We start from the raw sequence: 27,381 nt of genomic DNA, 5'->3' as shown, positions 1-27,381 counted from the left end.
GAGCCCAAACTACCAAGTCACTGTGGATGCCATGCATCTTAATCCTCTGGGTCAGCCTTCCATGAAGGAATGTATAAAATGCCTTGGCAAAATCTATGCTGACAACATCCACTGCTATACCTTCATCAATCATCTTTGTCATCCCCTCAAAAAACTCAATCAAATCAGTAAGACATGATCTGCCATGGACAAAGTCATGCTGACTGTCCTTAATTATCCCATTCTCTTCAAAATGCAAGTAAATCTTATACCAAACAGACCTCTCCAATAGCCTCCCTACCACAGAGGTGAGGCTCACCTGAATATAATTTCCTGGATTATCTTCCTAAACAAGGGAAGTAGAGATCCTTTCCAATTCTCTTGGACTTCACCTGTGGTTAGTGAGATACAAAGACCAATGTCATGGTCCACAACACAATCACATCGCTCTGCCCAAATCCCACACAGCTAGTTTAGCAAGAGTAATAATATTTAACAACAGAGATCTATTCGGGATAAAAGAGTCTAGAAGATTGCTCTATGAACACTTCATTCTATCAAATTTAATTAAAAAGATCACATTGATTATAATTTACCTTACAGGAGATATACTTGCTCGAGATCATCACTGCCCCGTTTGAAAATAGTCTCCTGCTTTCCGTTGAATGAGAAACGGTGAATTCGGCTTACATTTCCTTGAATAAGAGAGATGATTGGTGTCAAAACAAAAAATACAGAGACAGCTTTTGGGATTGTTCAAAAATGTACAATAGCTTGAGAAATGAAGAGCGTTAGGACAGTGTTTGCTTGGCATTTCTTTAACTCATATGTAAACATAAACTTGGAAAGCTGCATAACCTGTCTTTCAAGGTGATAGTATTGTCTCCGTTGTCATTAGTTATTAACCACATAATTTTCAAAGTATTCTTGATGAACAGATGACATCCTGTTCTCAAAATATTGCAAAACAAACTTGCAAAATGCAGATTACTGTAAAGATGGCTTAATACTGTAGACTGATCCGAAAAGTTGTTTATGGAGTAAATAAGAACTTGTTTGCATTGGCTAATGAACAAAACACAAAGTGCTGGAGGAACTCAGCGGCTCAGGCAGCATCTGCAGAGGGAATGGACGTATGATGTTTATGGTCGTGAACTGTCTTCAGACTGATGGATGGGAGCGGGTGAAAGCTAAAAAAGAGAGGTGGGGCACAACATAACCTGGCAAGTGAGGTAACCCCCCCCCCCCCCCCCCCCCCCCCCCCCCCCGCACCCCACACCACACCTTTGTCAACCGATCCTCCAGGCTTTGCCACACAATGCCACTATTTGAACAATCAAATTTCCATACAATACAATACAAGGCGGCATGGTGGTGCAGCAGTAGAGATGCTGCCTTACAGCGCCAGGTACCCGGGTTCGATCCTGACTATGTTAGCTGTCTGTACGGAGTTTGTACGTTCTCCTCATGACCTGCATAGGTTTTATCCGGGAGCTCCAGTTTCCTCCCACATGTCAAAGACGTACAGGTTTGTAGGCTTGGTAAAATTGTAAATTATCCCTAGTTTGTGTAGGATCGTGTTAGTTGGCGGGCATCGCTGGTCGGCATGGACTCAGTAGGCCTAAGTGCTTGCTTCCGCGCTATATCTCTAAACTAAACAATTAGAATATTTCAATATTTTTTATAGATCATGGTTTTAGATAGCTTGTAACATAACCAGATAATTTTGTATAATTGGCTTCATAAACTACTTTTCACCCGCTTCTTTATAACATTTGTGCTATTTTTCATCACTGTCAAGCTCTAATGTGGTTAGTCTCCTTCCTTTCTTTTCATTTTGTGGAAAATCGTCATGGAATAATTGACCATCAGATTTATTATTGCCATCAAGTGCCTTTAAATAGATTTCCTGCAGACAAATATATATTTTATCTCTACTTTGACTGATGTTGTATACCAGTTTAAAAGCTTGTTTGTTACTGCACCAAACTTGATTTTTTTATAAGGTCATCAGGCCATAAGGAATAGTAGAACTAGGCCATTCGGCCCATCAAGTCTACTCCGCCATCCATTCATGGCTGATCTATCTCTCCCTCCGAACCCCATTCTCCTGCCTTCTCCCGATAACCTCTGACACCAGTACTAATCAAGAATCTATCTATCTCTGCCTTAAAAATATCCACTGACTTGGCCTCCACAGTCTTCTGTGCAGAATTCCACAGATTCCACCCTCTGACTAAATACATTTCACTTCATCTCCTTCCTAAAAGATCGTCCTTTCATTCTAGTCTTAGGCTCTCCCACTAGTGGAAATATCCTCTGCACATCTATTCCATCCAAGCCTTTCACTATTCTGCATGTTTCAATGAGGTCCCCCCTCATTCTTCTAAACTCCAGCGAGTACAGGCCCATTGCCGACAAACGCACATCATAGGTTAACCTACTCATTCCTAGGATCATTCTTGTGTCTGTTTGTGAATTTTGAGCCAAAGTTGGGATACTGGAATGTCTCCACAGTGTTGCTTAGTTGAAAGTCTAATAGAAACCCAATGTGAACCATTAATGGTTTTTTTGCCACACCTGGAGGTAATCATGGTGAGGACAGAGCACTTGTGGACTATCACACGCTTGGTTCTATCCTGGATATCCTTTACAATTCCCGAATAGCTTCTTTGAAAGACTTGAGGGATGAAGAGATCATTTTATGACTGAACCGTAATTATGTTAAAAGAGACATAGTAAACCATATAACCATATAACAATTACAGCACGGAAACAGGCCATCTCGACCCCTCTAGTCCGTGCCGAACACATAATCTCCCCTAGTCCCATATACCTGCGCTCAGACCATAACCCTCCATTCCTTTCCCATCCATATAACTATCCAATTTATTTTTAAATGATAAAAACGAACCTGCCTCCACCACCTTCACTGGAAGCTCATTCCACACAGCTACCACTCTCTGAGTAAAGAAGTTCCCCCTCATGTTACCCCTAAACTTCAGTCCCTTAATTCTCAAGTCATGTCCCCTTGTTTGAATCTTCCCTACTCTCAGTGGGAAAAGCTTTTCCACGTCAACTCTGTCTATCCCTCTCATCATTTTAAAAACCTCTATCAAGTCCCCCCTTAACCTTCTGCGCTCCAAAGAATAAAGCCCTAACTTGTTCAACCTTTCTCTGTAACTTAGTTGCTGAAACCCAGGCAACATTCTAGTAAATCTCCTCTGTACTCTCTCTATTTTGTTGACATCCTTCCTATAATTAGGCGACCAAAATTGTACACCATACTCCAGAATTGGCCTCACCAATGCCTTGTACAATTTTAACATTACATCCCAACTTCTATACTCAATGCTCTGATTTATAAAGGCCAGCACACCAAAAGCTTTCTTTACCACCCTATCTACATGAGATTCCACTTTCATGGAACTGTGCACAGTTATTCCCAGATCCCTCTGTTCACCTACATTCTTCAATTCCCTACCATTTACCATGTACGTCCTATTTTGATTTGTCCTGCCAAGATGTAGCACCTCACATTTATCAGCATTAAACTGTAAAGATTGCATTTCTGCAAGGGGCAGGCCAGCAGATGAGGAAACAGGAAGATGGTTGGACTAAGTTCATAGTAAGGGTGTATCAGAAGATTGGAACTTGAGAAGAGTGCTATATGAAGGGAGATTGGAAATGAGATTTGAACAGGAAGCGTGTTCTAAGTGAATGGATGTATGTTGGGAAATTGAGCCTTGGGAAGGGTCACTGGTGAGATGGGATGGTTGAGGAAATAGATAAGACTGGGTGGGTGGTTGGGGAATGGGGAGTGTCAGGGAGTGAGGGAAAGTGACACAAGGAACTGTAGATGGTGGAATATTGAGCAAAACACAAAGTGCTGGAGGAACAGAGGGTGGGGCAGCATTGGTAGAGGGAACGGACAGACATCATTTTGGGTTGGGGCCTTCCTCAGGTTTATTCCCTCCACAAATGTCCATCCCCTCCACAGACGCTATCTGACCCACTGAGTTCCTCCAGCACTTTCCAATTTGCAGTGAGGATAGATGTTAGGGTAGAAAGGGAACAACATTGAGTTCCACAATGACCCACCATGGGCGGCATGGTGGTGCAGTTTTGGAATTTCTGCCTTACAGCGCTTGCAGGGCCGGAGACCTGGGTTCGATCCTGACCACGAGTGATGTCTGATGGCATTTGTACATTCTCCCTGTGACCACGTGGGTTTTCTCCGAGATCTCCGGTTTCCTCCCACACTTCAAAGACGTACAGGTAAGTACGTAAGTCAATTGGCTTGGTCTTAGTGTAACTTGTCCCTCGTGTGTTTAGGATAGAGATAATCGCTGGTCGGTGCGGACTCGATGGGCCGAAGGGCCTGTTTCCGCGCTGTGTCTCTAAACTAAACTAAACTAAAATAGAATAACATTCCTTCATGTAAAATTACTTGTAGTTCTCAGTCAATCTGAGTGGAAAATTGCTCCTCCCTTTAACCACTTACAGAGTGGTTATTTTCTTGGAAACTTGACCACTTGATGTCTGGGAGAGTACAGTGGTTATACTATTTTTAATCAGTCCTTACCATTCAAACATATAAGTGCAAGGTCATAATAAATCAAAGGGATGTAATTCCTGAGATTCTTTCAAACTAAAGTCTTAAAAAAATTGCCTTTCACATGGGTTGCTGGAATTCTGGGCTCCAGATTCCCAATATACTGGTATCACAGTGTGTGAAATAAACTCAAACTATATACTACACCAGACTTACACATTATACAGACCTAGCAGTAGGCTCTAACAAATCATTCCATTGCATGGATTTTGTACATCCAGCGGCACAAGTGCGTTTGTAAATAAATTATAAATATGAGTAAACTTGTACAGGATCTGCAATTTCTCAGTGCTGCCTTCCTGCTTTTGGTCAGTGCCATTCTTTTTTTTTTTTTTTTTTTTTTTTAAGTAAGTAAGTAAGTTTATTGGCCAAGTATTCACATACAAGGAATTTGTCTTGGTGCTCCGCCCACAAGTAACAACATGACATAGTGACAGTTACGAATGACTCAGAAAACACTAAACATTAATAATAATAAAACATTAATGATAAAACACCATTGATCAAGTTACCCCTCGGATTCCTATTAGATCTTTTCTTTTTTTTTTTTTTTTTTTTTTTTTTCGTAATATATTTTTTTATTAAAGGTAATCAATTACAATGCTTCAAACAACTTTATATCAAATTAATTCAATTTGCATTAAGTAAAACACTAGTAATACTTATCTACTGTTTTTTTAGAAATAATGATAGAGAAAGAATAGAGAAAGAATAAATCATTAAGAGAGTGATTAAATAATAATTTGATTATATATAAGAAAGAAAAGAGAAACGAAAAAAAAAAAAAAAAAAAAAAAAAAAAAACATTTTTAGTAACCACAATATGTATTATTAATAACACTACTACAAGTGATAGTATCAATAAAGACATATATGTAATTCCAATATAAAAATGAATTATTCTCACCAAATCCCGCAGGGTGCACGTCGAGCTGTGTTGCCAAGAACAGCTACTTCTCTAAATACTGTATATATGGAGACCATATCTGTTCAAAAGAATTATACTTGTCCAATAGGACAAATCTAATTCTTTCCAGATGTAACGTCTCCATCATCTCTGTTGCCCACATTTTGGTTGTGGGGGATAATGTTCCCTTCCAAAATTTCAATATGATTTTTTTTCCAATTATTAAACAGTAATCAAAGAAATTTCTTTGATTTACTGTAAGTGATAGATGTAAATCCGGAATTCCAAATATTATTAGCTTTGGGTTAGGGTCCAATTTAACTTTGATGACTTCAGAAATAACTTTAAAGATTTCTGTCCAGTAATAATTCAATTTAGGACATGTAACGAAACTATGTATTAAATTTGCCTCTGCTTTCTTGCACTTATCACAAATAGCGGAGAGATTCGGAAAAATACTATTTAATTTAGTTTTCGAATAATGTAACCTATATAATACTTTAAATTGTATCAGTATATGTCTGGCGTTTAATGAACACCGGTGTATTCGTTGTAGACTTTCTTCCCAGTTTTCTTTTGTTATAGCCAATCCCATTTCATTTTCCCATGCTTGACGATATACTTCCGTTATTGGATTCTCCTTATCCAAAATGATGTTATATATATAGGCTATTAATTTTTCTGTATTTGGATATAAATTAAACAGTTCATCTAACAATCCTGCTTCTTTATTTTTATAATCTTGTGTATTGGATTTAATATAATCTCTAATTTGTAAATACCTAAACAAATGTTGTGGAGACAATCCATAAATATCTTGTAACTCCTGGAATAAAAGAAATTTTCCTTTTCTATACAGATGTTCTATCCTTGTAATTCCTAAATCATCCCATTGTTTAAACCCCCCATCTAATATAGCAGGTTTAAACGATGGATTATTCATAATTGGTAATCTAAATGAGAGATTATCCAAGTGTAGAGTCTTAACTATTTGTTTCCAAATACGTCTATTATTATATATTATTAGGTTGTCTTTATAATATTTTTTTTGTACTTCCGTTGGTGCAAAAATTATCGAACCTACATTGAAAGGTAGACAGTCCTCCTTTTCTATATTTAACCATGTCGGTTCATGATCCATATTTACCCACCAGAAATTCATATTCTTAATCTGAACAGCCCAAAAATAATATAAAAAGTTTGGAAGTGCTAATCCTCCATTTATCTTAGCTTTGCATAGATGTTTTTTATTTATTCTGTGATTTTTATAATCCCAAATAAAGCTATTGACAATATTATCAATTTTTTAAAAAAAAGTTTTCGGAAGAAAAAAAGGAATAGCCTGAAACAAATATAACAACTGCGGTAGAAATACCATCTTTATGGCACTTATTCTACCAATCATGGATATAGGCAGTGTTTTCCAATATAAAATATTTTTTCTAAGTTTATCTAATAGTTGAGGATAGTTGGATTTTATTAATGAGTTATGAGTTTTAGTTACGTTAATCCCTAAATATTTAAGTTTGTCTGTAACTACTTTTAATGGGTATTGTTGTAATGTATTAAGATTTATTCCTGTTATTGGCATAATCTCGCTTTTATCCCAATTAATCCTATACCCAGAAAATGCACCAAACTTAGTTATAATGTTTAGCAGGTTGGGAATACTAATTTCCGGTTTTGTAATATAAATCAAAACATCATCTGCATATAAAGAAATTTTATTAATTGTTGTATCAGTATTATAGCCATATATTTCAGGTTCAGATCTAATTTTTTCCGCCAATGGTTCTATCACCAATGCGAACAATAAGGGTGATAACGGACATCCCTGTCTGCATCCCCTAGAGAGTTTGAATTTGGCTGATAAAATTTGGTTAGTCAAAATTCTTGCCATAGGATTCGAGTATAAAATTCTTACCCATTTACAAAATCTATCCCCCAATTGAAACTTTTCCATTATATTAAATAAATACATCCATTCCACCTGATCAAACGCTTTTTCTGCATCTAGTGATATAACCGCTAGTTCCGTATCTCGTATTCTTTTTGAATATATAATATTAAACAAACGTCTGAGATTATGGGATGAGTAACGTTTTGGGATAAAACCTGTTTGATCATAATGTATTAATTTAGAGATCACTAAACTTAATCTCCTAGATAAGACCTTAGTTAATATTTTTTGGTCTGTATTTAAAAGGGCAATCGCTCTATATGATCCAGGATCTTCCAAATCCTTATCTACTTTAGGGATGAGTGTAATTGTGGATTCATTTAAAGATTCTGGTAATTTTCCTTGATCATATGCATATCTATACATTATTTGTAATCTTGGGGAAATCAGATCTTGAAATTTTTTATAAAATTCTGCACTCAGGCCATCTGGGCCCGCTGCTTTTCCGTTCTTAAGCGAACTAATTGATTCTATAATATCTTTTACTGTTATTTCAGCATTTAACAATTCTCTACCTTCCTGATCTAAGCTATTGATTTGACATTCTTGTAAAAATATTTCCATACTATCTGTTTGTCCTGTTAGTTTTGACGAATAAAGATTTTTATAATATTGTAAAAATCTATCATTAATATCTTTTGGAGTAATTAATATATTTCCATACTCAGATCTAATTCCGTGTATCATCTTCTCATCTTCTAATTTTCTAAGCTGTCGTGCTAGTAATTTTTGTGGCTTATCTCCAAATTCAAAATACACTTGCTTAGTTTGTTGAAAAAGTTTAATCACTTGATTAGAATATATTTTATTTAATCTATATTTTACTGATGCAATTTTATTACTTAACTCTTTGGAAGGCTGTTTTATATTTTCATTATCTAGACGTTTTATCTCATTTTCTAAATTTTGTTCTATTTTTCGATTTTCTTTATTGAGATGTGCTTGTGCGGATATTATTGCGCCACGCATGAATGCCTTAAATGTGTCCCAAAATAGTGATGGAGAAGTTTCAGGATTATCATTAGTTTCAAAAAATAATTTAATCTGATCCATCACATATTTACAACAGTCATTGTCCTTTAATATCTGAGGGTTAAATCTCCAGGTAGTAGTTTTATTAGATATATCTTTTAATTTTATCTTAAATGTTAATGGCGCATGATCCGAGATGATAATATTATGATATTTTGCATCATACGTAAAAGGAAGTAATTTAGAATCTATTAAAAAATAATCTATCCTCGAATAGGTTCCATGTACGGGCGAGAAAAAAGAATATTCTCGTCCGGATGGGTTATCTAACCTCCAGATGTCTTTAATATTAGATGTATTGATAAAAGCATTTATGAATTTACTTGATTTCGAGGCAGCTTTCCTTTTTGCGGATGATCTATCTAGATAATTATCTAAAGTACAATTTAAATCACCTCCAATTATTAAATTGTGTTGAGTGGATATAGGAATATTATTAAATATTTTCTTAAAAAATAATGGATTATCAAAATTAGGGGCATATATATTCATTAAAATTACCTTTTTTGAATATAATTCCCCTGTAATTATTACATATCTGCCTTCTTTATCCTCTATAATAGAACTTTGTATGAAAGGTATACCTTTGCGAATAATTATTGCAACTCCTCTAGATTTATGAATAAATGTAGAATGATACACCTTAGAAATCCATTTAGCTGTTAATCTATGTTGAGCATCTTTTTTAAGATGAGTCTCTTGAAGGAAAATGACATCTGTCTTCAATCTGTTCAACTGAGCTAATACCTTTCCCCTTTTAATTGGTTCATTAATGCCTTTTACATTCCAACTGCAGAAGGTTACTCCATCACCCCCAGTCTTCACCTTTATATCATGCATTTTACTATTAGGGCGGCTTTTTTTGGAGTAGCCTTCTTGACTCACCCAGCTCCCCGTTGCACCCGGACATCAATCCAATGAGAATTTCTTTCCACCTTAATCCACATCTATGTCTTCTTAAACTAAATACACAATATCCTTCACATCTACATTCAAATAATATATAATATAAGATCAATAAAAAACAAAAACAATAAGAAATATCAATAATAAAAAAAAAGTAAAGAGTGTTAATAGGGTGCTCAGAAAAAAAAGAAACTACACTTGTATAGTGTGTAGTATGTGAAGGTGAAAGCCACACTAACGTGGCCATTAATCTAAAGACTTCCGTTTTTTTAATAAAAAAAAGATGTTGATTATACCAGCTCCTATCTCAAATGCTATATATATTGGGGTGGGGTACTAACTTTATATACTTAGTACTTAGTAATTATTTCTATTATTCATATTACTATTTGCTAATTACTAATATCAATTGTATTTAATACTATAATATGTAATACTATTATCATGGAATAATTAAATATTTTCTAATAATTAATACAGAACTACTACTAAATGCCCATTATTCCACTTCCTTCTAAGTGAGTATTTCATAACCACAGGTCGATGATAAAAGTTCAGTCCTCTCCTTCTCCCTCGGGTTCTTCCTCCGCATCTTCTCTCTCTTCATCTTCTGGCTTCTGCTGTATGCCTCGGGCGAATTTCAATGCTTCAGTATGCTTAACGAAACGATATTCCTTGTCATCATAAGTTACTCTCAGTATTGCTGGGTACATCAAGCCATATCTCAGATTCTTAGTATTCTGTACATTCCTCAGAATACCTTTTGTTTCTTTAAATAGAGCTCTTTTCTTGGCCACTTCTGCAGGGAAGTCTCTAAAAATACTGATGTTGTCTCCCTCGTATTTCAGGTTTCTCTTTTTATTATTATCTTCATCATTTCTTCGAAGACATGGTCAAAGGCCACTTTTACAATCATTTGTCTGGGCGATGAACCTATCCCAGGGGCCCGTCTTAGAGCCCTATGTGCACGGCTCAACAGGGGTTCATGATCCAAATTCAAAATATCCATTAAAAGTTTTGCAACAAATTTTCGAGGATCTTGACTCCCCTCACGACCTTCGCTCAGACCAACTATACGCAAATTTTTACGGCGTTGGCGTCCCTCCAGATCGATACATTTCTCGTTTGTTTTATGTAATAATTCTAAGAGGCGTTTGTTCTCGGCACGGAGTTTTTCGGTCTCCTTAGTATTCACTTCAGCAATTTTAGTTAGCTCTTTAATTGCTTCGCCTTGTTGGTCTAGCGAAATTATAGTAGGATCTATCTTGTCATCCAGCTTTCTTTCCATCCCAGCAGCTATTTCCTTTACATCCTCAATTTGAGTTTGTAACTCGGCATTAGCCTTTTCCTTCCACTCATCCATCATACTTTTTACCGTCGTTATAACTTGTTTTATTAAGTCTTCTTTATCTTCTTTATTTTTCTCGTGAGACACCAGCATATCCGCTTTTAAACTTTTTATCTCCTCCATATACTCCTTCCTCTGCTTCTTTATCTCCTCCATATACTCCTTCCTCTGCTTCTTTATCTCACCTAGAATGGTAGTCTTAAGTTCCTCCATTTCAGCTTTCCTCTGTGAGATATCTTCTTGAGAAGCAGCAGTTGCACCCGAGCTGAGGCCAGTTTCCCTTCTCGTAGCTTTTTTTCCAGCGGTGGGGGTGGGGGAGCGCTGGGTCATAATTTCTTCTTAAAATCGCGCGCCTGATGACGTCACGCACCTTTTAAACGCTGCCGGAGCCGTTCACAATCGATCTCCTGTGGTAAGTGCGTTTGTTTGACCCTTTTACCCCCGTTTTAAATTCAGTTTTTTTCGGAGCTGTAATGGCGCGATTCCACTCACATCGTCCCTCGTGTGTTTAGGATAGAGATAATCGCTGGTCGGTGCGGACTCGATGGGCCGAAGGGCCTGTTTCCGCGCTGTGTCTCTAAACTAAACTAAACTAAAATAGAATAACATTCCTTCATGTAAAATTACTTGTAGTTCTCAGTCAATCTGAGTGGAAAATTGCTCCTCCCTTTAACCACTTACAGAGTGGTTATTTTCTTGGAAACTTGACCACTTGATGTCTGGGAGAGTACAGTGGTTATACTATTTTTAATCAGTCCTTACCATTCAAACATATAAGTGCAAGGTCATAATAAATCAAAGGGATGTAATTCCTGAGATTCTTTCAAACTAAAGTCTTAAAAAAATTGCCTTTCACATGGGTTGCTGGAATTCTGGGCTCCAGATTCCCAATATACTGGTATCACAGTGTGTGAAATAAACTCAAACTATATACTACACCAGACTTACACATTATACAGACCTAGCAGTAGGCTCTAACAAATCATTCCATTGCATGGATTTTGTACATCCAGCGGCACAAGTGCGTTTGTAAATAAATTATAAATATGAGTAAACTTGTACAGGATCTGCAATTTCTCAGTGCTGCCTTCCTGCTTTTGGTCAGTGCCATTCTGTTTATTCTGTTGCCCACTGTTCTCTATTATGGAAACTTCACTGAGTGCAACTACACAGGACTGACGGCCCAAACGTTGCAGAAACTAGCACCATTGCAATAACAGAATTGACTCCAATGTATTAAGGGATCTCATGATTTTGGTTCTCTGGACATTCAGCCAACAGGAGGGGGGTTGATAGATCTGGAATGCAAATGAGTCTGAGAGTCATAGAGCTGTACAGCACGGAACAAGGCCCTTCAGTCCACCTTGTCCATGCTTGGCCAGTTGGCATACTGGGCTGGTCGCATTTGCTTGGATTTGGCCCATATTCCTCAAAACCCTTCAAGAGAGAGTTAGATAGAGCTCTTAAAGATAGCGGAGTCAAGGGAAATGGGGAGAAGGCAGGAACGGGGTACCGATTGTGGATGATCAGCCATGATTGAAGGGCCGAATGACCTACTCTTGCACCCATTGTCAAATGTCTTTTAAAATCATATTTGTATCTGCTTCTATAACTTCCTAAGCAGCTCATTCCAAATAGAGACTTCCCCCTATAACTCCTTATAACTCAAGCCTACAAGCTCAGATAAGATCCTGGTGAATCTCTTCTGCACCCTTTCCAACAATTCAATCCACTGATCTCTTCACGAAGCAGTCCTGTAATATTGCCTCAGGATCACAATGCTGAGATCCTGCCAAAGCAACATAATACAAATAATGGGCAGCACGGTGGCACAGCGGTAGAGTTGCTGCCTTACAGCGCAAGAGAACCTGGTTCAATCCTTAATACAGGTGCTGTCTGCATGGGTATTTCCCGGGTACTCTGGTTTCCTGCCACACACCAAAGATGCCCAGATTTTTAGGTTAATTGGCTTCTGTAAAAATTGTAAATCGTCCCTGATGTTGGATACTGCTAGTGTAGGGGGATCGCTGGTCAGCGTGAACTCAGTAGGTCAAAGGGCCTGTTTCCGCACTGTATCTTTAAACTAAACTAAACTTGAAAAATGAAATAAAACAAAAAATGTTGGAAATCTTCTTACTTCCACCATCTTTGTGTTAAAATACAGTCCTGTTTCATGAGAAGATATCCATTCATGCTAAGCTATTGTGAACACTGAAAGATTACCTGATGATATAAAAATATCCTCAGTTGTGATTTTTCCAGAGACTCAAATCCATTTATAATTGAATTGTGATGCACATTTTTGCTGATGCATTTACTGAGTCTCAACTATAGGTCTTATTTAATTTCTCTCTTCTTGCCTTTCTTTTTACATTCTCACCTTTTGCCATTCATTCATTCATTCATTCATTCATTCGTTCATTCGTTCATTCATTCATTCATTCATTCATTCATTCATTCATTCATTCATTCATTCATTCATTAATTAATTAATTAATTAATTAATTAATTCATTCCTTCATTCATTCATTCATTCATTATCAGTGCACCTGAAACATCTGTGCAAGTGGAATCAAGCATGGATATCCAAATCAACCTGACAATCAGATTCTACTGCATCTGATTGCCCACTCCACAGTTGGATTTACTATTGAGACCAATAGCACAGCAGTTACATATTGCAAAAAGACTCCAAGAACAATTGGTAGGCACCCCTCTCCTCTTTGCCAGGGAACAACAAAGCCAAATTCGTCCATGCCAACCGGGATGCCACAACTAAGAAAGTCCCATTGCCCATGTTGGCCCATATCCCTCTAAACCTTTCCTATCCATTTACCTATCCAAATGTCCCTTAAATGTTGTTATTGTACCTGCCTCAACCATTTCCTCTGGCAGCTCGTTACATATACCCGCCTCCCGCTGTGTGTTCCTTAGTTTCCTACTACCCTCACCTTAAACCTATGCCCTCTAGATCTGGATTCCCCTACCCTGGTTAAGACTCTGTGCATTCTCCCTTTCTATTCCCCTAATGTTTTTATACACCTCTCTAAGATCACCCAATCAGTGTCCTGCACTCCAAGGAATAAAGTCCTAGTCTTCATACCAATCTCTCCCTACAGTTCAGGCCCTTGAGTCCTGGCAAATATCTGTACTTGGAGCATCCTTGTAAATCACTGCACTCTTTCCAGTTTAAAATCTTCCCTGCACACTTTCCCATTTAAATATTGTTGAATAATTTACAGTCTGCATTAGAGATATTTAAAAACTGTTCAAAGGACATGATACCCCAAATATTTAGCAGCACTGATGAGATATTGTTGCTGAAATGTTATCATTTTCCACTCTCTCCAAAGTCACCATCTAAACTCTAGCCTGTTTGCACCATTTCCTGTTCGCTTCTGATTTTCAGTATTGTAGCAGTATTCTAATGCTTACTTTGTCATTTCGTGAAGTTGTTAATATTCAGAATGACGACGTGTAGCCCGTAAGCAAATGGCAGGAATATTACATTAGCTGTGAAGTTTATTTAGGAATACTTTGTGTTTTTATTACCCTATGTTCATTGCAAGTCCAAAACAGTTGAGGTCTATATAAATGTAGAGTCCAAAGGAATGCCATCGTAATGACGCACTGCTCCAGAAACTTGTTAAAACAATCAGAGGTAGGCAGTATACAGAACAAAGTACTTCCAGACTGCAATAATAAATAGAAATTGGTAAAGAAGGAATCAGGCTCCAGCCATATATATTAATGTAAAAGATGTTCTTAGTCCAAATGTTTGCAATTTACATCAAAATCAAAACATTTATTTTCTTTATACTTCTATGCTGAAATACTGCCCAACAATTCTCGGAAGATTGGAGAGTAGCCAATGTTGTTCCTTTGTTGCAGAAGGGAAATGGGGATAATCCGGGAGATTATAGGCCAGTGAGGCTCACATCGGCCGATACTATTTGAAAGGATTCTTAGGGATGGGATTTACTCCTATTTGTAGGAGAATGTGATAGTTAGGGACAGTGCCCATGTTGTCGACCCGAAACATCACCCATTCCTTCTCTGCCGAGATGCTGCCTGTCCCGCTGAGTTACTCCAACATTTTATGTCTATCTATGGCTTTGTATGAGGCAGGTCATGGTTTACAAACTTGATTAGATTTTTGAAGAGGTGGCAAAGGTGATCGTAGGACTGTGAATATTGTTCAAATGGACTTTAGTAAAGCACTAGACAAAGCCACTCATGATATACTGTTTGTTCCAGAAGATTAAAATGTGTGGGATCTACCATGATTTTGTATTTTGGATTCAGGACTGGCTTACCCATAGAAGACAGAGGATAGTGGTGGACGGGTCCAATATTGGTGAGAGGTCTGTAACCGATCCTATTCTGGAGGGATTAGTGCAGGGACCTCTGTTGTTTGTGATATAAAACTTGGACAAAAATATAAATGGGTTGCTCAGTAAGTTTGAAGACATCACAAAAAGTGGTAGAGTTGCAGACAGTGAAGAAGATTGTCAGAAAATGGATCAGTTACAGATATGGGTGAGAAATGGTACCAAGTGTTGTACTTTGGGAGATCAAATATCAGGGAAAAGTATACAATTAATGCAGGACCCTTAACCACACTGATCTACAGAGAGATCTTGGAGTTCAAGAACATAGCTCCCTGAAAGTTGCGACACAATTAAATTGAGTGGTAAAGAAAAGGCGTGTGGTGGGCTTGTCTTCATCAGTCGTGACATTAAGTCTAAGAGCAAAGGAAGTCATGTCGCAGCTTTATAAAACTTAGATTTGATGCAATGTGTACTGTTCTGCAGAGAGGATGTGAATGCTTTGGAGAAGGCGCAGAAGATATTTATCAGGATACTGACGGGATTAGAGGGTGTAAACCATGAGGGGAGGTTGAATGAACTTAGTTTGTTTAGGGGGGAGGCGGAGGGAGATCAAAGGGGGACCTGGCTCCCTTAATGTGGCGACATTGGGTATGCAAACAAAGAATGTCACTGTGACTTGTCACATGTGACAATAAAGTATTCAATTCAATTCAAGATGGTATCATGAAGTTGCACTGTGGCTAATTGTCCTTGTTACATCTATGTTAGCTGTCAAACAAAACAAATAGGGAATGGGCAGCTCCCTCAATTGTAAGCACTCTCATGCTTGTGCAACAAGTTTCCTTTGTGTTCAGTGTTGTGCCTTCAGAAATATCCCCAACCTCGGAAAGACTCTAATCTTAGTTATCATTTTCAATTCAGCCACTTCCATAGGACATAGAAAAGTACAAGATTTATTTTACTAAATTGTTCTAATTTAAAATTTTAATCCTTAAAACGTAAATTGTTAATAAATACCGTTTTTGTTTCTCATAAAACAGATTCATTGATTGATTACGATTGATTACGATAACACACTTCCTCCCTCAAAGACTTCGGCAGTGATGTAGTAATAACTGTTACACGGTTTGAAATCACAGAGCTTTGAAATCTTCACGGAATCACTCACGTGACTCCGAAGTAAAATAGTAAGATTAAACGAGAACTTACCAGTTTGAAGTTTGATCTGTATTTTATGAGGAGTTACGATGAGGGATTACGTGCCCTCCGCTCCCACCCTCAATAATATGGGTCAAACTGATAAACTGATGTCTCCTTGTCTTTACTATGTTTACTTCAATTACTGTGCCTATCTGTGATTCCACACCGCTGCTTTGAAGTATGCCGCGCATGCGTGCTGAGCGGGTTCTTCACGTAATCCCTCATCGTAACTCCTCATAAAATACAGATCAAACTTCAAACTGGTAAGTTCTCGTTTAATCTTACTATTATACATGACATTTCCAAAAATAAACCTTGCAAATAACAAGATATTAGTGCCAAGATAATTGGAAAAATAACAAGTCCACTGTAGTCCATGGTTTTTATTGCCATGGTTCAGTTAGGGTTGTACAGATTGGTTCATGAACCTAATCATTGGAGCCAAGTAGCTGTCCTGAGTCTGATGGTGTGGGACGTCAGTCCTCTGTACCTCCTGTCAGATGGTAGGAGTAAGAACAGGGCATGGTCTGGATTCCAAAGCAAAGGAACAGCTATGGGGAACCATGTAGGCCATAGCCGCATTTCTGTATTCATATGATTAGGTATGTTGCAAAGCCTACCTGAAGCGTCGCTAAAAATCTGTCGCTGCGGGTGTGTGCGATTTTGGCGCCGTTTAGAGGGGGGCGGGTTTAAAACGCGATTTTCTCTAGGCTGTTCATATCGAAGATGTTCAGCCTAGTTAATTATTAACGAAAAATCGCTGGAAGACCCCGTCGCAAAAGCTATTATTAGTTTTAAAGGCCTCGTATAATAGTTATAGTAGTTTAAAAATCAATCTCTAAACCTGCGACCACCGGCAGCTGTCAGGGTCGCATAGAGCAAATAATAGAAGGTATGCTGCTTATTTTTACATTAAAAAGGGCTTCTTAAGATCCCTTTATACAAAGTTTAATATTGCGAGTAGCTCATTTTGGGCCCATTATATCCCGCAGTATTTTTCTGGGCATTTGACGGCACAAATCTAGCGCAATGTGAACGTTCTAAACCAGCGCGTTCACAGGATCCCACTAGAAAGCTGATTTAAAATGGACTTTAATTTACAGCAATTGAACACTAAATTCCTTCCATTTGGCCTATAAATTAATGTAAATGAGATTCAAAAATCATGTTTTATTGTGAATTATTTATGAATATTATTTGGACACTTAGGCTATTTAAAAATGTTAATCATTTATTAAGAAATGGATAGATGTTTAGATCTAGTAATTGAAGTTTGAAATTAGCTACACTTGGGTAACTAACTAATTATATGCTTTAATTTCAGGTCATCCAAGTAAGATTATTTTATATTTGTTTCAGAATGGTTCAATCTACGATAACTGAACATTTCATTCAGTTCTCTTAATTTTTAAGAAGGTTATGGGCTTTTGACTGCACACGATCACAGCTTTTTTGTTATGTCCATAGAAAATCAATAGGGAACAAGATGCTAATTTTCGAGTATGAAAATGGCCATAACTTTTTAAATACTTGAGATATGAAAGTGAATTAGGTGTCAAATTAAACTTATTTTTATGCTTTATCTGATGGGATAAATTACAGACTTGATTTTTTAAATCTCAAAATTTTGTAACATTGCTAATATGATGCATCAAATGATCCTTCTTTCAGTCCTGCTCAGGCCTCTCTCTCACCTCTGCATTCAGTATATTGACAACAATGTTGGTACTGCCTTCTACTCGTGCACAGAATCTTAAGTGTCATTACCTTTGCTGCCAACTTCAATCCTGCTCTCACTCTCACATGAACCATTTCTGACTCTTCCTTTCTCTTTTTTGGCATCCCTCTCTCCATCACAGTAGATAGGTTAGAAACCAACACCCACGCAGACCTGGATATCTGGTCTACAACCTGGTTCCTAGGATATCTCCATTGCATTCACCGAGATTCTCTGGCTCTCTCGTATCTGATGATAACGCCATCCACACTGTAGCTTCAAAGTGTTTTCTTTTCCCCTGGATGCAACTTTTCCACGATTTCACGGCACTTCTGCCCCCATCTCCTCTCCTCCCAACCAGAACAAGAACGGCGTTCCCCCTTATCCTCCTTTCTCATCTCATCAACTTCAACATTCATAGAAACATAGAAACATAGAAAATAGGTGCAGGAGTAGGCCATTCGGCCCTTCGAGCCTACACCGCCATTCAATTTGATCATGGCTGATCATCCAACTCAGTATCCTGTACCTGCCTTCTCTCCATACCCCCTGATCCCTTTAGCCACAAGGGCCACATCTAACTCCCTCTTAAATATAGCCAATGAACTGGCCTCAACTACCTTCTGTGGCAGAGAATTCCAGAGATTCACCATTCTCTGTGTGAAAAATGTTTTTCTCATCTCGGTCCTAAAGGATTTCCCCTTTATCCTTAATCTGTGACCCCTTGTCCTGGACTTCCCCAACATCGGGAACAATCTTCCTGCATCTAGCCTGTCCAACCCCTTAAGAATTTTGTACGTTTCTATAAGATCCCCCCTCAATCTTCTAAATTCTAGCGAGTGCAAGCCAAGTCTATCCAGTCTTTCTTCATATGAAAGTCCTGACATCCCAGGAATCAGTCTGGTGAACCTTCTCTGTACTCCCTCTATGGCAAGAATGTCTTTCCTCAGATTGGGAGACCAAAACTGTACGCAATACTCCAGGTGTGGTCTCACCAATACCCTGGTATCACCAATACCCACAATTCAATGGGTCATCCTCCATAATTTACAGCAACTTCTATATGATATCACATTCAAACACATCCTCCTCTCTCCTCCACTATCAGTATTCATTGCATCAGCTTTGCAATACCGTGGTTTTAATTTTTAGTTTTAGTTTTAGAGATACAGCGCGGAAACAGGCCCTTCGCACCATCGAGTCCGCACCGACCAGCGATCTCCGCACATTAACACTATCCTAGACACACCTTGGACAATTTATACTTATACGAAGCCAAATAACCCACACACCTGTACGTCTTTGGGGTGTGGATGGAAACAGAAGATCTCAGAGAAGATCCACGCGGTCACGGGGAGAACGTACAAACTCCGTACAGACAGCACCCGTAGTTGGTCTCTGGCACGGCAAGCGTTGCAAGGCAGCAACTCTACCGCTACGCCACTATGCCGCCCTTCTTCTATAAAACTGACTACTCCCCTTCCATGGCACAGCGCCATTCAACCACAGGCGATGCAATGGTATGTCATATTCTGCATGAGTAGCTTACAACCCAATGGTATGAACATTAAATTCTCCAATTTCATGTTAACTGCCCCCACAACACCCCCATCCCTTTCCCCTGCCCCCACCTCAGTGTACACACATCCCTTCCACCATCTCCCACCCCTCCAGTTACTCTACTCCTTTCCCCTCCTCCATACATTCACCTCCCATCTCAGTGTCCCACATTTCCTTATCATCCCCCATGTTTCTGCTCCTCCCATCCCTTCCCACCCATTTCCCTAGCTTTGGCTTTACATTTCACTCCTCCCTTTTTTATCTGACCCCATTTTTGTCTCCCTTTCACCTCTAGCTTTGGTCACTTCCTCCATCCATCTGCCAATCACCCTCCCCCTCACCTGTATCCACCCATCACTCGCTAGGCTTTGCCCAACCCAACCCTTTTCCAGCTTTCTCCCTCCTATACCATCAGTCTGAAGAAGTGCTCTGACTTGAAACTGTGTGTAAGTGGTAGGATCCGGGGACAGTCAATGATCATGAGGGGAGGATTTTTTTTAACAGATAAATATAGTATTAGTGATGGGATCAGCAGATATCAGTGAGCTGACGGGCCTCTTTCTGACCTGTCTACCTCTCTAAAACTCTCTCCCTATTACTCTATTTCCATCTTTCTATTCTGTTTTATAGTTTGCCTCAGGTTGGTTAATTTCCAAGTAATTTGAAATGTATATTTTCCTGTTGTGTTGTTTAAAACATATAGAAACATAGAAAATAGGTGCAGGAGTAGGCCATTCGGCCCTTCGAGCCTGCACCACCATTCAATATGATCATGGCTGATCATCCAACTCAGTATCCCATCCCTGCCTTCTCTCCACATCTAACTCCCTCTTAAATATAGCCAATGAACTGACCTCAACTACCTTCTGTGGCAGAGAATTCCACAGATTCACCACTCTCTGTGTAAAAAATGTTTTTCTCATCTCGGTCCTGAAAGACTTCCCTCTTATCCTTAAACTGTGACCCCTAGTTCTGGATTCCCCCAACATGGGGAATAATCTTCCTGCATCTAGCCTGTCCAACCCCTTAAGAATTTTGTAAGTTTCTATAAGATCCCCCCTCAATCTTCTAAATTCTAGCGAGTACAAGCCGAGTCTATCCAGTCTTTCATCATATGAAAGTCCTGCCATCCCAGGAATCAGTCTGGTGAACCTTCTCTGTACTCCCTCTATGGCAAGAATGTCTTTCCTCAGTTATATACCACCATTACATTTCCTTCGCTTGTACTGCTCTACCGTTTGGACTCAAATATAACTTTAACTTCACTTTCCACATTTGGCATTTTATTTTAAGCTTGGATGATTCCACTAAATAATTCTTGTTTCATTCCCATGGAGTAGGGTTACAGACTGATCCTTTCTAAAAAAAATTAATCTAAGACAGCTGTAGCTTTTCAATGTGCCCTGTTAAAAGTCAGTCCGTCTTGAAGCAATGAAAATGTAGAGTAAATACTTTGCATTAAGGTAATGTGCAATTTTGGTCTTTTTAGAATTGCAGGTTAGCACAGGCGGGCAGCATGGTGGTGCAGTGGTAGAGTTGGTGCCATAACGCCAGAGACCCAGGTTTGATCCTGACTACAGGTTGTCGGTTCGGAGTTTGTATGTTCTTCCCGGGAGGTCCGGTTTCCTCCCACACTCCAAAGACGTACAGTTTGTAGGTTATTTGGCTTGGTATAATTGTAAAACATTGTCCCTAGTGTGTGTAGGATAGTGTGAATGTGCGGGGATCACTGGTTGGCACAGACTCGGTGGGCTGAAGGGCCTGTTTCCGCGCTGTATCTCTAAACTAAAACTAAAGAGTCATAGAGGCATCGAGCTTTACAGCACAGAAAATGGCTCTTCAGCCCACCTTGTCAGGGCCAATCAAATTGGCATTATGGGCTAATCCAATTTGCCTACATTTTGGCCTATGACCCTCTAAACTCTTCCGATTCATATATCTGTCCAAATGTCTTTCAAAAGTCACAATCGTATCTGCTTCTATCGCTTCTACTGGCAGCTCATCCTGATACAAAGGACCCTCTGAGTGAAAACGTTGCCCCTGAGATTCCTCTTGACTCTCTCCTGTCTCACCTTGAGCTTATACCCTCTAGTTTTATAATCCTCTACCCTGCGAAAAAGACTGTGAGCGTTGACTTTATCCAGGCCTCTCATGATCTTGTACACCTCAATGAGGTCACCTCTCCGCCTCGTGCGCTTCACAAAAACAGTCCCTGCCTTTTCAACCTCTCCCTGTAACTCAGGTCCGGAAGCCCAGGTAAGATCCTGGTGAATCGCTTCAGCACAATGAAAATTTAAATGTTGCCTTCTGCTCTCACCTCTATCACGAAAGTTGTATTGCTAAATTTAGCTACTGAACCTCAGGGCATAGAATGAAATGTTATTTAGTTCCCATCCAGGCTTAGGAATTGATAAACATCTATGGCATTGCATCCAAACGCCAGTGTTTCAGCTTTTACGATTATTTTCTGTACATGGCGGTAACATTTTGGTCTCCCCCCCCCCCCCCCAGGATGATTGTTCCCGATGTTGGGGTAGTCCAGGACAAGGGGTCACAGTTTAAGGATAAAGGGGAAATCCTTTAGGACCGAGATGAGAAAAACATTTTTCACGCAGAGTGGTGAGTCTCTGGAACTCTCTGCCACAGAAGGTAGTTGAGGCCAGTTCATTGGCTATATTTAAGAGGGAGTTAGATGTGGCCCTTGTGGCTAAAGGGATCAGGGGGTATGGAGAAAAGGCAGGTACAGGATACTGAGTTGGATGATCAGCCATGATCATATTGAATGGCGGTGCAGGCTCGAAGGGCCGAATGGCCTACTCCTGCACCTATTTTCTACGTTTCTATGTTTCTAACTAATAATCACTGATTTGGAGGAAAGAACTGCATATGCTGGTTTAAATCGAAGATAGACACAAAATGCTGGAGTAGCTCAGCGGGACAAGCAGCATCTCTGGAGAGAACAAATGGGTGATGGTAACACATTACTTTGCCCTCCAATGGAGATATTTCTAAATTCTAGCATTCTCTGTGTGTAGAAGTGTCTTCTAACTTCACTCCAAAGAAGCTTTGTGTTTGCAGGCAATGCCTCCTTTTGATTCATTAAATTGCAGTCAGTTTCTTACCATCGATACTCTCCCTAATACATACTATCATTCTCTAAATTCCAGAGAATATAATCCTAACTTTTATGATATCTCCTTGTCACATAATCCTTGAGGTCCACTCCAGGGATATTTCTGGTTTCTGTTCTCCCAGAAGTATAATGCACAGTACTATTAAGGCAGTGGCGGACTGGCCAGGGTGTCAGCTTGCCCGATGGCAAGTGGGCCCCTGATGAAGTGATAACAAGTGATGGCAAGTGGGCCCCTGTCAAATGATAGCATTGTAGTTGTGGGTGGGCCCCCTTTGTCTCCTGGCAACCAATATTTTTAGACCCAGTCCGCCACTGTATTAAGGTACTCCAGGCACGGTCTAACCAGGCTTATGAATTGATAAATTTCTATGGTAATGCATTCAAATCCTCTAGATTTAAAGGCCAGTATTTCATTGGCATTTTTAAAATTATTTTTCTGTACATATTTTAAATGATCTACACATGTTGGAGCTTTGTTATCTTTCTGAAGAAACATCCTTTGTTTGTAAAAGCACATAAATCAGATCAACTAGCTCCCGAGGATATAAAGAGTTGGATGGCCCAGAACTTCCTCCAACTAAACGAGAGTAAGTCTGAGGTCATCCTACTCGGCCCCTCGGACTCAATCAAAACGATAGCAGGAAGCCTTGGAAGCCTTACCCCATTACTCAAACCTCACGTCAAAAACCTTGGCGTGATATTTGACTCCGCATTGAAATTTGACAAACTCAATGCCGTGGTAAAAGGTAGCTTCTTCCAGCTTCGGACGATAGCTAAAATAAAACAATTCCTCCAATTTGACGACCTCGAAAAGATCATCCACACATTAATCTCCTCCCGCCTCGATTACTGCAACTCCCTTTACACTGGCATCAGCCAATCAACCCTGTCCCGCCTGCAATTGGTCCAAAACGCCGCAGCGAGACTACTGATGGGCACCCGAAAAAGGGTCCACATCACCCCGATTCTGGCCTCTCTCCACTGGCTCCCAGTGCGGTTCTGAATCAATTTCAAGCTCCTTCTTTATGTATACAAAGCCCTTAACGGGTTTGCCCCCACCTACAGTACATCAAAAATCTGCTTACCCACCATACCACCTCCAGGTCCCTCAGATCGGCCGACTTAGGGTTACTGACCATCCTGCGATCTAGGCATAAGCTCAGGGGTGACCGCGCTTTTGTGGTTGCAGATTCTAAAATATGGAACAGCATCCCTCTTCCCATCAGAAATGCCCCCTTCACCAACTCATTTAAGCCTAGACTTAAAACTTATTTCTACTCTCAAGCCTTTCTTGAGGTCCTCTGAGGGAGCGCTGTATGTATGTATTTATGTATGTATTGTTGATCTATGTACCACTGTTTTGTAGCACGTTAGTACCTGCACTAATGTAAAGCACTTTGGTCAACAAGAGTTGTTTTTAAATGTGCTATAGAAATAAAATTGGCTTGACTTTACTGTTTTCACTAATTGCAATAATTGCATTGAATTATTTCTGGGTGAAAGTCATACAAAACTGGACTAAACATTTCCGTGTATAATTCATCCTAATGTTATCCATTGTCAGACGTGGATGTAATCAGAATCAGATCAGAATGCTTTATTGTCATTGCATGTGTCACATACAACGAGATTACTGTGTCTCTCCATTTAAAAGAACTTCAAACATTCACATACTCATACTTTTTACACTCCCTCCCTCCCCAAACCCACCCATGGATTCACATTTACATTGATTAACACTGTCTCCCCCCCCCCCCCCCCCCCCTCCTTCCCCATAACCCGCTCCCGAGACAGAGTTCAGTTCCAAGATTGCTGATGGGTAAAAGCTGTTCTTGAGTCTGGCAGTGCGTGACTTTAGCGACCTGTACCTTTTTCCTGAGGGCAGCAGTGTGAAAAGGTGGTGACAAGGATGTGTAATGTCTTTCACGATATTACAGGTCCTGCTGCGGCATCTGGAGTGGTAAATGTCCTCCAGAGGGGGCAGGGGGAGTCCAATGATACCCTGGGCAGTTTTTATCACCCTCTGGAGAGCTGCTCTGTCAGCTGCTGAACAGTTCCCAAACCAGGCAGTTATGCAGTGTCAGTATGCTTTCTACCGAACAGCGGTAGAAAGACTCCAGCAGTTTAGCAGACAGATGGGCCTTCCTCAGTGTTCTGAGGAAATAAAGTCTCTGTTGCGCCTTTTTTACAACTACAGCAGAGTTCACAGACCATTTAAGATCCTCACTGATGTTGATCCCCAGAAATTTAAAACTAGGCACCCTCTCCACCTCCTCGCCCCCTATCTCCAGTGGCCTGAGCTCTGCTCTATGTCGCCTGAAATCAGTGATGATCTCCTTTGTCTTTGTAGTGTTCAGAGAGAGATTGTTGTGAGCACACCACTCAGAAAGTCTGTGCACCTCCTCTCTATAAGCGACCTCGTTCCCATTTGAGGAGCCCCACCACGGTTGTATCGTCCGCAAACCCTATTTGCGGGGTGATGGGGTAAGCAGTCATGTGTGTATAGGGCGTAGAGGAGCGGACTGAGCACACAGCCCTGCGGTGCTCCTGTGCTGAGGGTCAGGGATGTCGAGGTGTAGGGTCCAAGTCTCACCGTCTGTGGGCGTTCACTGAGAAAGTCCAATATCCACCGACACAGTTGACTGCTGAGGTCTAGCATTTTTGTGATCAGCTTGCTGGGTATGATTGTATTAAAAGCTGAGCTGTAATCAACAAAAAGCATCCTGACATATGACCCCTTCTCCTCTAGGTGTTGTAGTGCAGCATGGAGGACATTGTTTATGGCATCCTCTGTAGATCTATTAGCCCTGTATGCATACTGGTGTGGGTCTAGTGAGGGGGGAGAGATAATTTAAGGTGACCTAGGACCAGCCTTTCAAAGCACTTGGAGACTACAGATGTAAGAGCAACGGGCATGTAGTCATTGAGGGAGTTGATGATTGTCTGCTTGGGCACCGGGATGATAGTGGTGGTTTTCAGGCACGCTGGCACGGAGGAGTGTGCTAGGGAAAGGTTAAAAATGTCTGTCAATACCCCAGCGAGCTGGTGAGCACAGTCCCGGAGCACCCTACCTGGGATCTCATCCGGGCCAGCAGCCTTACTAGCATTAACAGTTCTCAGGGCCCGCTTTACCTCCTCTAAATGGAGGGTAAGTGGCTGGTCAGCAGGGTCCAGTTGGAGAGAGGTTCTTTCATTCGGACCTCTCTCGAAACGGGCAAAAAAGTGGTTGAGCTCCTCTGCCAGCGATGTATTTGCAGCTGTCGGTCGGTCCCTGCTGCCCCTGAAGTTTGTTAGGTGATGTATTCCCTGCCACATGCGTGCTGTATCCCTGGAGGTGAAATGGTCCTCGATCTTCTCCTTGTAGGACATTTTAGCTGATTTAATGCCCCGCTTAAGGTTGTGTCTGGCAGCGCTGTACAGTTCTTTGTTGCCAGATTTGTGGGCCAAGTCCCGCTCCTTCGGAAGACGCTGGACCTCCGTAGTCATCCATGGTTTCCTGTTCGGAAAGACACGGATGCACTTGTTGATGGTGACACATTCCACACAACATCTGATGTAGAAGAGTACTGCTGCAGCGTACTCTTCTAGGTCCTGGTTATAAAATAGACTCCAGTCTGTGCTCTGAAAGCAGTCCTGCAGTTGTAAGGTTGCATCCTCTGGCCAAGTTTTAATGATCCTGGTAGTGGGTTTCTGCTTTCTACTGATGGGGATGTAGGCTGGGATTAACAACAATGACTGGTGGTCTGACTGTCCAAGGGGGGGGGGAGGGGTAAGGCTCTGTAACCTTTAGGAATGTTAGAATAAACACAGTCTAGTGTGTTTTCCCCTCGAGTTGGGCATTTAACATGTTGCACAAACCGTGGCAGCACTTTCTTTAAGTACACACTTTTACACACTGTACACAGTACACACTTCCTCTGGCAGCTTGTGTGTAAAAAAGGGTGCCAAATTGGATGATGACCTCATTAGTTTTACATTATGTTCTATCTTCCATGTTCTCCAACATGCACTCAGCTAGTGTATATCTTCTTGAACCCACTTTAACTTCCTTTTGCATAATTGGTAGTTTAGCACTGTCAGCAAATTTAAATGTGACATTTGGTTTCTTTAGCCAAATTGTTGATACAGATTGTGAAAGGATTTGGCATACAGTGGCAGCAATGTGCCCAGGTTCAACTGGGTTCAATGGACATCAAGAAGAAAACACTCCAATGGCTGGAGTTATATCTTACACAAAGGAAAATATTTATGGGAGTATCACCATGATGACCCTGGCATGAACAGTGAATCTGCAGATGGCACTAAAATAGATGGTATCATAAAGAGTGTAGGTGGTAATCCAGAATTACAGCGGGGCCTTGACCAGTTGAGCAACTGGGTTGAGGTATGGCAAACGGAGTTTAATTCAGATAAGGGTGACAAGGTGACGCAGCGGTAGAGTTGTTGCCTTACGGTACCAGAGACCCAGGTTCAATCCTGACTACGGGTGCAGCCAGTACAGAGTTTGTACGTTCTCCCCGTGACCTGCATGGGTTTTCTCTGGGAGCTCTGGTTTCCTCCCACACTCCAAAAACATACAGGTTGATTGACCTTTGTAAATTGTAAATTTTCCTTAATGTGTAGGATAGTGCTAGTATATGGGAGATCGCTGATTGGCGCGGACTCGGTGGGCTGAAGGGCCTGTTTTCATGCT

The sequence above is a fragment of the Amblyraja radiata genome, chromosome 9 (genome assembly GCF_010909765.2).
Source record: "Amblyraja radiata isolate CabotCenter1 chromosome 9, sAmbRad1.1.pri, whole genome shotgun sequence".
In the NCBI taxonomy this organism is placed as follows: Eukaryota; Metazoa; Chordata; class Chondrichthyes; order Rajiformes; family Rajidae; genus Amblyraja; species Amblyraja radiata.
Note: the sequence above shows the minus strand (reverse complement) of the source record.